The sequence below is a fragment of the Peromyscus californicus genome, unplaced genomic scaffold, assembly GCF_007827085.1.
Source record: "Peromyscus californicus insignis strain IS unplaced genomic scaffold, ASM782708v3 Scaffold_8__1_contigs__length_139910024, whole genome shotgun sequence".
NCBI classification, from domain to species: Eukaryota; Metazoa; Chordata; class Mammalia; order Rodentia; family Cricetidae; genus Peromyscus; species Peromyscus californicus.
In genome coordinates, this window is record NW_026294606.1 from 110,720,820 (window position 1) to 110,734,682 (window position 13,863).

Below are 13,863 nucleotides of genomic sequence, written 5' to 3' on the forward strand. Positions count from 1 at the left end.
GTACTGTCATGAAGGGATTTTGAAGATTCAACCAACACTTCTGATTAGTTAAAACAAGGAGATAGTTCCGAGTGCTTCAAATCTAACTAGGTAAGCATTTTCCAAGCAGAGTTCAATCTACATGAAGAATGTAGAGAAAGATAAATTTTGTAGGATTGCAAAACCAACAGAATTATGAATTAGCCTCGGAGAACACATTACAAGAATGGCGCACGCCTTTAATCCCAGCACTCGGGAGGCAGAGCCAGGCAGATCTCTGTGAGTTCGAGGCCAGCCTGGGCTACCAAGTGAGTTCCAGGAAAGGCGCAAAGCTACACAGAGAAACTCTGTCTCGAAAAACCAAAAATAATAATAATAATAATAATAATAATAATAATAATAATAGTAATAGTAATAATAATAATCAAAGAAAAAGAGACTATCAACTTAGGAGTGGGGGGACACCGGAGAGTTTTGAGGGATAGTATGTGGATGGTGTTGAGGGGCCGTAAACAGCTTGACCACACAGATCCCATGATAGGCTTTGAGGCCCAGACACAACTTCTAGCAGGTAACACCTGGACCAAGGAAGAGCCATAAGCTGATCCCACCCAATGGGGCCTACATCTAAGAAGAAATACCTGGCATTCCAAACATTCCCCATACCCCTAGACAAATGTCAGCCAATAAGGGTCCTGAACCCTGGAAATCCCCTCACCCCAACCTCTGCTGTGATTAAATCACCACCCTGCCCTGGCTCTGGGCTCTGTGCTCTCATGGCTGCATCAGACAGAGTCCAAGCTCTGAGCTTGAAAATAAAGGCTCCTCGCTTTTACGTATGAGATTCAGTTTCCATAGTGGTCTTTTGGGGGGTACCTGCTATCTGGGCATAACAGAGGGCAGCTGGAGGAAGGAAAAGCATGTGATTCTATTACAACTAAAATACATTTTTAAATGTGTACAGCCTTAAAAATACATATTTGTGCCTGGTAAGCCTTTCAAAAAAATGGAGACCTAATATTATGACACCAAGACTAAGATTCTTCTAGTCACATGAATGAACTTTGAGGAAGCTGCTGGCACTGATGAAACATGGTTATCTATGTAACACTGGCACTTAAAATTCATATTGATCATGAGACCATAAATTATAGTATTCCCAGCTTTTTTTTTACATGAGTATTCTTATTTGTTCAAAGCAATAGTAAACTAATAAGATCTTTAAAATATATGAACAACTAATGGACTCCGTGTGCGGTTTTCAGAAACTGATATTGTTACTGCTTCTTTGAAAATTTTATACTCGTACTTTGACCGTGTTCACTCACTCCTTCAGCACTCCTCCCAGATCTACCTCCATATCCTTCACACCCAACTTCCTGGTCTCTTTCCTCTTTGCTTAATACATGGTAAAAGTATGCATATAATTAGAATGTAGAATAAATCTTTAATAAGTATACTATGGCTTAATTAAACTATTAACTGGAGGCTGTTTTTCAACATAGACTGTTCGGCTACAGACACTTAATATAAGCCCCCCAAATCACACGTTCTAGGAGAGAACAAAGGATGTTTATTCTAGTAGAGGAGCAAAGCAATGATTTGTTTTGTTTTCTTTCTCTTTTTTAAATATATTTTTATTAAATTTCTTTAATTTTTTTAAACATACCAACTACAGTTTGTACAGCACATGTTTTATATGTCAGTGGCAGAGATTAAATATTACTATTGTCCATGACTTGGGTCAAATGATATGTATGAAATTAACTGGCTCTACACATAACTGTACTGGAATTCTGTAAGCAGCGGCATGAACAAAACCAACTGGACAATATCTGTGTCCTAACCTTTTTTGCTTCCAATAGATTAATGCATGTTTCCACTGGCTTCATTAGCAAGTTCTATAGAAACCAAACTATTACTGTAAGCATCAACTAACTCTACAGAAGCATCATAAGCCATTCTTGTGCACATGAGTATTTTATTTCAAAATTAATTTAATCTAAGTCCTTATCAGCTATTCTGCTCTTCCTTACTCTATTCTACATAAACTCACTTTAACTCTGGAACCTTCTTTTATTATTTTAACTTTCAGCTTATTTTGTAATTTTAATTTTACTAAGCCCTATTATTTCAAAGCAGAAACTGTCAAAATTGAATTTGAACCACTGGGTAGTTCAATAAAAGCAATAGTTTGTTTTTCTTGGAATCACCTAAAATAAGAGCAGTATGAACTTCTTATAGATGTGGATTCTCACACCTTATAGATGTGGATTCTAAGTCTTTTGAAACATGAGCCTGAATAATAAGTGGAAAACACACAGTCAAGCAGAGGTTGTCTGTGTCTGTATTAGAAGGATATGCTTGGCTTCATTCATAGCATGGTCTTTTCAGACCCTTTATCTAAAACAAAAAATATTCTAATCCATGAGCATAACTAATATTTTAAATAACACATTCTGTTTTAAATGCCCATGCTGTACATAAGGCGGGAACACTTAAATCACTGAAGCAGATGCTTGTTTGTAAGTATTTAGTACTATTATAAAGAGGAGCCTAGAGAATATACAACCGAAGGTTCTCAAATACATGCCCCATGCTCAGGGAAATGAATTTGATTTCTAGTAATTTAAGGAATCTAATCACTATCATTAAACAAATAAGGATTCATTACATGAATGAGATGAAAATGCTGGGAACACAGTACCACTTGGAAACAAATGTGACCTAGAACTTTAATTTCTGTGCACATCTTATTGGAGCACCATTTATTTGGGAAGTTTATGACCTGTGACTATTTCTCAATTTAATACAACTAACAACTCCAGTGCTGCGTCTCAGCTTCCTGTATAATTGGAATGGAGGGGAACATTGTTGCAGAGGGAGAAGCCTCTGCATATTAATATTATACAGAGACATGGTTAAGCTGGGAGGGACAAAGATGCTTTAATAGAGGAGATCATTCACAGACATAATGGCCCAGTGTATTGAAGACAGAAAAGCCCTGAGACAAAACAAACATAATAAATGTCAAGCATGACACAGGGAAATCAACACAGAGCACCAATCTCAGGGCAATACCCTGTGGTTTCAACAGCTGTGAAAGCCTTCACATGCTCTAGTCTGGAAACATAGAAGAGGTTGTTTTGAATTCAGACAAGTCTGAGGTAAATCTCAGCTTCACCCTGAATGAGCTTCTTAACATGTGGTCAGGTTAACTCTTGAAGGCTCTAGTTTCTCTTATATAAAGTAGGTTCATTGTGAGGGATAGTGTTTAAAATTAATGAATATCCTATCCTTAGGAAGAAAATTTCCAGGAATACAAATAACAAAATATGATTTCTAATTCAAGACAAATAATCAAAAAGAGAAATTAGTTTTGAGACTCCCATGGACAGATAGTTCTAGTAGTTTAAAAATTACAGAAGATGTTCAAATCATATATCAATGAAAAAAATATAAGAAACAACACTGGAAACACACTTCGCCCTGAAACCAGAGCCAATTCTCCCTCTGACCAACTGAACAAGAAACCAACCAATCCCTGAGCAGGAAAACTATCAGATTCCTGAGCAGAAAACCAACCATACCCTAGGTACAAAATCTAGCCAATCTGAGCTTGTCCAAGCTCAAAGGGATTGAAACCTGACCAGCTCCTTCCTTGAAAATCTTCTCCCTGAAAAACTTCACCCCTAAGAAGACCTATATACACCCCTTTGCCTGTTCAGGTGGCAGCTGTCCTTCTCAACCTGGCAGAGACAGCCACTCTCGTGGATTCCTCCTTCCCAAATAAATCTCTTGAAAGAGTTTTGGGTGAAGATCTCCTTTTACTAGCACAGAGAAGAATCTCTGCTGGGAAGCTGCCTTAGGGGAGGAGAGCGGAAGAAGCAACTGGCACCTCTGTTAGGAGTCTCCCATTGGGAGCAGAGCAGATGGGACTTTTCTCCAGAGCCTGAGCAGATTTCTACATTTCTGTGAGGGTGTCCCCCTTCGAAGAGTGTAGCAGAAGAAGTAACATCTTGGACAATAGATGAAAAGAAAGAGATACCTCTGCCGGGAAAACCCATTTTGGGGGGTAGAGCAGAGCTCAGCTGTAATGGCACTCTCTCAGAGAGGAACAAGATTGCCACATACTGTGGGGACACCATCCCACATGGGACCCCAGCTTCAGGTATACCCTGACTTCTCAACAAGTCAGGATACCTTTCTCCTCACAGCTGTAGGTATCCTGGATACCTTCCCTTCACAGCTGTAGGTATAGCTTAGCTTCCCCACAAGTCAGAATATCTTTCCCTCCAGAGCTATAGGTATCCAGGATACCTTCTCTTCATAGCTTCAGGTATAGCCTACATTCCTGACAAGTCAGGATACTGTTTCCCTCACAGCTGTCCTTATCCAGGATAACTTGCTGCGGATATCTCTCTGTATAAATAAACATTGATTGACCAATAGCCAGACAGAAAGTATAGGTGGGACTAACAGAGAGGAGAATTGAAGTAACAGGAAAGGAAGGGAGAGATTGCCTGGAGCTGCTGCCAGGACAAGGAAGATGTAAGGTACCGATAAGCCACGAGCCACGTGGCAAAGTATAGATTAATAGAAATGGGCTAGACAATGATAGGCCTGAGCTAATGGCCAAGCAGTTTAAATAATGTAAGAGTCTGTGTGTTTATTTTATAAGTGGGCTCCGGGACTGGCGGGACTTGGCGGGAGCTGGAGAGAAATTCTCCAGCTACAATAACTCCCTTCACAGCTATAGGTATAACCTGACCTCCCAATAAGTCATGATACCTTTCCCTCCAGAGCTGTAACATTTGCAGACATGTCACAAGGCTGTTTGTGTCTGTGCTTCAGCATGCACCATGTGTAGTTTGTCAAAGCACTAACAGTTCCTGTGGTTTTCTACTTTTCACTCAAATAGAACAGTCCTGCTCACTCTCCAGCTGATCTCTTCTGTTGCATAGCCCAATGAAAACTGCTTTGAAAACCTAAATGTGTGTAGAGGTATATTGAAAACAAACAATTATGAAGGCCTATATAAATAAGAATTATACTTTTGGAAATGTTTGGAGGCAAAGAGCTTTGTGCTCAGTGAGTGCTTGTATTTTATGGACATTAAATGTCAAAATAATGGATGATATATTTAGATGAGTAGATCTGCCTTTAAAGTGTTAAAAAAACAGTCTATTTTCTCCTTATTGGTTGAGTAAAACATATGAAAAGGAAGAGATGAAATGAAATGAAAGGATTCTTCAGGAATGGAACAACAGGATCTCAAATCAGAGAAAACAGATGATTCACATGATGTGTGTATTATTCTACAGACAACCAGAAATATGACTGGACAAATACTACATAAAGCAGTTACCCGTTATTTCAATTAAATTAATGGAAGCAAGGAACAGAGTTTAAATTTAAACAGCAGATATGCAGCTAGTTTGTACTAAAGGAGAGAGAGGTGGAATGAACTAGAGGGAACTTTTCAGGCTGTGGGATTTACAGGGCAGATGATAGAGCTACTTATCCTGACACAGCCCTATGCTTCAAGAAAATGGCAGAATACCCTGGGGTTGGATTCAAAAACAAGTTTCCTAATTCCAATGAGCCAGGCATCCTATGCCCAATATATCCAGAGTATGGTTCCTACCTATAGCTGTGATTATGGGATCCCAACCAAATCTTTCTTGTTTAAATCCTGATTGATAATTGACTGGTGCTCATGCTTAGTTAAATGGAGGCAACTTTATGAGCTCACATGGAATAAATATTCACAAGCTTCAAAATGTATTGGAATTTGCCTTACTAGATTTTATCTTTGATAGAGACAGCTTCTTTCCTGAGTTTTCCTCTTCATAATCAAAGCCTATGCCTGTCTCAGCAATGCATTATGAAAGCAAATGGCTTGTCTGGTTTCTCTAGTTCATAGAGAAAGAAGATAGTGCCCCATGATTAATCAGAACGATAGTTTTACTACACTGATTTAGAAGACATTTAGAGGAGATGGACTTAATGCTGAAATTATGTGTTAAAACAAAGGAATGTTTTTGGATGGAATGAATGTATTTTTTTTTTGTTTTCTACATAGATTAAACATGGTGAGCTGAAGCCAGAAATGTACAGATTGAGTTGTCTCTTTAAAATTAATATGTTGAACTCAGAAAAGGAATTATAAGACAATCAGACAAAAAGTATTTTGTTGTAACAGAAATAATGATGTTATTAATCAAAACTCTAGATAATGTGTGAATTACTGGGCTGATAAAAGGTCAAAGTTTCTTTAAAGTCATTATTCAAATAGGAAAAAAGTTATAGTTTAAAAAATTATTTGACATGAAAGGCTGAGAACCGTATAATACTGAGACTGTTGGGAATCCTAAGATTGGGAGTGATCAAAGCAAAGGTCAATGGTTTCAAACAAAGTATATATAAATTAAAAGCTACAGCATAGAGAAATAAAAAAGTAAAAAGCTTAAAGTTCCCTCTGGCTGCAGGTTCAGTGTTCTTTAAAATTATTTTAGATGAAAATTTTATTTCTAAATATTCCGCAGTGATATTCCAAAACAAACGTAGTCACTACCTGGGATAGAAGACCATCCCAGGTGTCATGTGTCTGCAACTCTCTGTCATTGCTATCAGCTTGGGATGTTAGCTTAAGCATTTTTGATGAAGCAAGAATTTGGAAATTATAATGAACATTGCTTTTCCAGAACATCAAGATCTATAATTGCTGTCTTGAAGGTCCTGTAAATGATTTTCAAGCAGCCATTCAGTGTGTATGGTTTGAATCCAAGATGACTAAAGAGGGAGATGTTGGTCAAGGATGTTATCCATTGTGTGAGGTATACAAACTAACTCCTCTACCACTGAGTTACATAAACAGACCTGGAAAGTAAAGTATTAATAAGGCTTCAAAAGTCTAGGCCAGATCCAGTGCGCTCTCTGTCTCTCTCTGTCAGTCTCTCTCTGTGTCTCTCTCTCTGCATATTGCCCATAGATCAGGTTGTAAAGCTTTCAGTGACTGCTCCAGCACCAGGCCTGTCTGCTCTTCCTTCCACGCTGACCTTTTATTAACCCTTTGAAACTGTAAGCAAGCCTCCAATTAAATACTTTCTTTTACAGGAGTTGCCTTGATCATGGTGTCTCCTCACCACAATAATTTTCTTAGTTACAATAGTAACTAAGAAAAACATGTATCTTAAATGCTTAAATTGATTGCATAAATAGAACAGCAAATATCTTCACAGTTCAAATAACTTGGCTTCCTTTTATGAATGTAATTCACTGATTTGAAGAAATTCTAGCAGCATTACATTATATGTAACACATTTAAAACATACACTATACCATAATCTCTCCTTCTCTGATGTTCTAGTTCCTTATAATCTAATCTAGAGTTTTATTGTTTATGGTGATTATTTGAAACAATCAATTTTCTTCCATTTGTCTTGGTTGTCAGACTCCTGTGCAGTAAGACTCTAATTCTTTTTATCGATTGTATCTCATGTTTCATATCCATCATTAGGCTGCATAGATGATAATTTTTGTGTTCACAATTCTTCTCAGATGTTGAAAGGATAATTTTCAGCTCAACATTAACACACATACAACCACAAACAAACAAATAAACAAAAACAGGATAGCTAAAATAATCCTGTATAATAAATGGACTGCTGGAGGGATGACACCCCCCCCCCCAATTTCACGTTGTAAGATAGAACTATAGTAATAAAAACAGCATGGTATTTCCATAAACACACACACATACACATTGATCAATGGAATCAAATCAAAGAACCAATAATCCACACACCTGTGGATGGACATCTAAATTTTGATAAAGAAACCAGAAATAGAATAAGGACAGCATCTTCAACAAATGACTCTGATCAAACTGGATGACTGCATGTAGAAGAATCCAAATAGATCTGTACTTATCACCCTGTACAAAATTGAATTCCACATGGATCAAAGACCTAACCTTAAAACTAGATATACTGAACCTGATAGAATAGAAAGTGGGTAATATCTCTGAACTAATTGGCACAGGAAAGACTTTCTTAACAGAACACTGCTAGCACAGGCACTAAGATCAACAATTAATAAATGGGACCTCATGAAACTGAGGCACTTATCCCTTCTGGTGGATGTAAGAGGAAATCTCAAAGGAGTTTTGATTCACATTTTCCTGGTGACCAAGGCTGTTAAACATCTTTTTAAGTGTTTCTTAGCCATTTGAGTTTCCTATTTTGAAAATTCACTGTTTAGGCCTGTACCCCATTTTTAATTGGGACATTTATTTCCTTGATGTCTAGTTATTTGTTCTTTTAAAAAATATTAATTTTTAATATTAACCCTCTATCAGATATGTAGCTGGTAAAAATCCCCCATTCCGTAGGCTACTACTTAGTCAAAATTACAGTGTCCTTTGCTGTGAGAAAGTTTCATGGTTTCATGAGATCCCATTTATTAATTGTTGATCTTAGTGCCTGTGCTAACAGTGTTCTGTTCAGAAAGTCTTTTCCTGTGCCAATTAGTTCAGGGCTGTTGGGAATACAAACACATATAGCCACTGTAGAAATCAGCATAGTGGTTCCATCTATCTCAAGATTCAGCTATACCACTCTTTGGCATACACCCAGAGGATGTTTCATCCTACCACAGAGACATTTGCTCAACCATGTTCATTGCTGCTCTATTCATAATATCCAGAAATCAGAAAAAAACAATCGATGCACCTCAACAGATGAATGGATTTCAAAAATGTGGTAGATTTACAAAATGGAGTATTGCTTAGCTGTAATTACAAACAACATCATGGAATGTGAAGGTAAATTGATAGAACTAGAAAAATCACCCCCAGTGAAGTAACCTAAACCCAGAAAGACAAATATGGTATGCATTCACTTATATGTGATAATTAGCTGTTAAGCCAATGAAGACCAAGCTACAATTTGTAGTACAACAGAGTTTCAGTATAAGGTAAAGAACTAATGGGCAGAGATAGATTTGTCTAAGAAAAGGAAATGGAATAGATGTGAACGGATAAAGGTAGGACTTTACCAGGAGGATCAAGTGGGCAATGGAAGGAGAGAGGAGGATAAAGAATGGAGTACAGAGAGAGACAGCAGAAAGTAGGGGTCATGTGAGGGGTAGTATTGAAACCTAATATAGTAGAAACTTCCTAAAATAAATACATATACAAAGGTGACCTAAATGAAATCATTAAATTGGAGAGACAGAGTCCTAACTGTCCATCTCTTATCACCAAGTGAAGCTTCAGGACCAGGATTGGGTTATAGATAGTTTTGTTGTTAGCCAAAGGGTTCCTATGGGAATCCCTAAACAGGCCATGCTGTTTCCAAGACTAAAGCTTGCTCTCCACAAACTGACAGTAAGCCCACATTGCTGACAATAACACCTACAATTTATTAAATATGGAGAGGGTGAGTTGGTATCTACATAGAGCCTTCACCTCTATATTCCATAGTCTTTGATATAGGAAAGTGCCTTACAGTCTACCAAAAGAGAAACCTACACCAAGTCATCACAAACTCTTTGATATACAATGGGGTCTTGCTTGCAAGATATGCTAGTGCAATGGTGGCACAAAGCTTGTAGGAGTAACCAACTAATATCTGATTTTATTTAAGACCCAATAAATGAGATGGAGCCCATACCAAGAAGTGCTTGGTAGCCAAGATCCTGACACTAGATGATGAAGCATTTATCTATCCAATTATCTAATTATTCTTTATCAATAAAAACTCAGGAGTCAGATATCAGGGTAAAAACCCGGATGATCAGAGAAGCAGCAGAGAATCAACCAGTGATCTCTCTCTCTCTCTCTTTCTCTCTCTCTCTCTCTTCTTTGCTTGATCCATAAAGGCCAAGAACCTCTCTAAGTCCCATCTTGTTATTCCCTGTGTCTCTCTAACTGTCCTTTGTCCTCCAAAACCCCTATGGTTAATGCTGGTCAGCTAGTAGCTAGCTGCATCCTCTGATTCAAAGCAAACTTTACTGGCAGTCTTGGGCGTACCAGAATGTGATCAAAATATCATAGACATTTCCCCCTTTTTGTCTAAGTAAAAAGTGAAGGTTTTAACTCTGATGTAGAAAAACTATATATAATATAAAATAGTAAGCATTTAGTTGGCTGCCAGATCCCAAATAATGACAAAGAAATTTCTTATTAATTATGAAAACTTGGCCTTAGATTAGGCTTTTTTCTAACTAGCTCTTATAACTTAAATTAACTCATTTCTGTTAATCTACATGGCTGGCAGCTATTACCTCTCCTCCTACATGGCCTGCTTCCTCTGCATCCGGCTGGAAACTCCTCCTTTCTTCTTCCCAGAGCCCTCTCTCTTTCTAGATGCCCAGCCTCTATCTCTTACTTAGCTATTGGCCATTTACCTTTTTATTAAACCAATCACAGTGACATATCTTTACATAGTGTAACCAAATATCTTGCACCAAGACAGCCCAGGGATCTAGGGTAAAGCCTACTTGTTAAAAATCAAATAATACTGTTATGAAATAAAGAAATACAATGACTACAAATGATATTCTGCTATACTCATAGATAAGTGTTTTGCTAAGCTGTCATCAGAGAAGTTTTCTTCTTTATCAGACAGGAACAAATATGGACAATCAGAGCCAGATATTATACAGAGTGTAAAAGACCTTGAAAGACCCAGACCTAAATGGGATATGTCCAATCACATCCATCCCTCAGGGCTTAGGAACCCTGCAGAAGATGAGGCAGAAAGAATATAAGAGCCAGAGGGGATGGGGAGCACCAAGAAAACAAGACTCTAAATACACATGATCAAAGCATATAAGAACTCATAGAGACCAAGGCAGGAAGCACAGACCCTTGTCTGGTCTGTACCAGGTCCTTTGTTTATATATTATGACTTCCCATTTAGAGTTTTTTTTATGGATTGCTGAGTGTGTGAACTAGTAGTTCTATGTTTCTTGTGCTTTCTCTTGAGTTCTTTTCCTGTTGATTGTTTTATTCAATTCCAATTTGTTAGTTTTTATTTTATTTTATTCTTAGTCCTTGGAAACCTTTTTTTGTTTTGATTTTTATAATGAGATAGGAGAGGGGTTATCTGGATGGGAACAGAAATGGAGAGAAACTGGTAGGTGTAAAGAGAAAACTGTAATCAGGATATATCTATTTTTAATAAAAGGAAGACAAATACAGGTAGTGAATTCTCTTCCAAATAGAAGACATAAATCTCAGTGATGAATATGATTGTGCTCCAATAAGACTGAATAGTTAAGGTTGTCCAGAAAATGGGTCAAACACTCCATCCTCTTCATTTATTGGTTTATGCAGACATATGACATAGCTACATCACATATTGAGGCCTTATACATTATTTGTTAAAAGGCATGCCTAAAGTCTGTCTACAGGATGAAAAGACCATATCCTTATTGTCATTTATGATCTGGTAGCTAACATCTTCAATAATGGCTTAAGACACAGATGTGTTTATTGAAGGTTGACCCTTTCCCTGAGTGAATTTCACTTTCCATGAGTCAATTATTCTTGTTCACTGATTATAGGAGACGAAACTCCCACAGTTTCCCTTAAAGTTGGAATTTCTAAAAAGCAAAGGAACAAAAATTACATCTAAATACCAATGCTGAGCTCTTCCCACTGAACTTTGATGATTTATTTTTTCTATAAAAGATAAAGTTCTTAGAATGACTGGGTCCATAATCTGAATTAATAGACCAAAAGCATTCTATCATTATCCTTTTTGTTTTGGGTGTTTATATAGAGAGGGTCTCCTGCAACTCATCTTAGCCACACATTTGCTATGTAGCTGATGCTGTCTTTAAGCTGTTGATCTCCTGTGTCTATCTCCTAAGTGCTAAGATTGCAGGTATGTGCATTCTTGCCTAGCTTGTAAGTGGTATTAGAAACATAGAAACATTTCAAAAAAGTTAAGAATAAGTTAGCATAACTGATCTTGGATAGAGAAATGGATAAGCATTGGCTGAGAAATTGTTCTAAGAATATTTGCTATACTTGCAGAGGACATGGTTTGGTTGAGGAGTGGCATCCCAGGATTAACAGTTGACTGTAACTGTAGTACTAGGGGATCTGATACTCTCTGATGGATTCCACACACAGTTGCATGGAAGTGATAAACACATAGAGAAATGGTAGCACACATATATCTACATACATATAATAGACTTAAAAATATTTTATTGAAGATTAAAAGTAATCTTCCATACATATAAAATGTTTTAATACTACTAATACCTTAAATGTCATTAAAATTGTCTGGGATATCATTATTTTTCTAGCTTTTTAATTAAAGAATAAATGACAAATATAGAAGTCATTTACTAAAGTCTTTTATTTTTCACTAATAATAATTTGTAACTGTTGGCTTATGATTAATTCTAAATAAACTTTTGTCTTCATAAGTGTTCCCCTGTTAGTGTTTCAAAGTTATCTCAAAGGTGTTCACAGTGGAAGGTGACATGCGCAGTTATTGAGTTCAAAAGAGTGTGCACAGTGACTGAAGGCAGTGTATGGGAACACAATGGACAGTCTGTTGCAAAGAGAACAAACTCACATTGACTTCTGTCTTGCTTCCTGTAGCCTCTTTACAGCTTTAACAGAAGTTAGGTGAGGTTTCATTAACAATGTTGCTTTCGAAATGGTGTCTCATAGACATGATAGGACCACTGAACTCATAAACTCACAACTCTGTCAACCTGTATCAAGCCAGGCAACATCCTAGCATGGAGTTAGAATGAGTCCATGAGCCCTTGTCCCTAATTGAGGAGGTATGGACATTAGAGGGCTTCTAGAGAAGGGAATATTAGAATTCATTAAGGGTGTGTCTCCTGGTAGATCGACCATGTGAGAGGATATACTCACACCAAGAAATATATGGATAACACAAACTGAAATCAACAGCTTATTTAAAAATAAGACAGAGCATTGGGCAGAAGAGAGGTTGGAGTGGACCTGTAAGTAGTTAAAGAGAGGAGTTTCAATGCATAGAGTCAAAATACATTGTATGAAATTCTCAAAGAATTAATAAACAGACTAACACATATGTTGCTTGTAAAACTAAGAATCTCACTGCTTATATTAGCATCTTTTATTTTTCTTTCTTCCTGATTCTGTCATATCTTGATATAAAGCTGTATAAATTATCCAGAATACTCCCATCCATTAACATCCAAACCTACTGTGTGTGTGTGTGTGTGTGTGTGTGTGTGTGTGTGTGTGTGTGTACATGGATAAAAGCTATTGGCATAAGTAGAAAGATGTTTCCAAATAATAGGTACAGATACTTAGTTTTCATGTGATTACAAAAGAAACACATCACAGTGAGAGGTGACACCAAACATTGCATGTCATATAGTGCACCCAAGTAGGAAGGGGAACAGTATATAGGGCCAGTAAGTCTTCAGCAGGTTTTCTCTATCATATATAGTAACTACTGATCAATTAGAATTTTTTACCATGTATCAATTAAAACAATGAGCTACAGAATACAAAACTTCAAACTTCTTAGAGATATTAAGGATGTAATGATAGAAGTATATTCTATGAAATGATTTCTAAAACTAAGTACACTGTGTGTAAAGATATGACCAAGTCAGTGTTCAAAATACCAAGAATAATTAGTTAATTTTTTGCTAGTTAAAAAGTAAAAACTAGTTCAATAGATCAGGGAACTCAGGGTTACAGGATGTATCACAATAAGCAACTATATTCCATTTGTCTAGTGTGTTAAGTTTATTTTTGTTACTTTTATCCCCAGTTCAGTTTAACTCAGATTGTTTTAGTTTCAAGTACCAAATTAGGTAAATTAGAGATAAAATAGTAGGAATCAGAGGTTC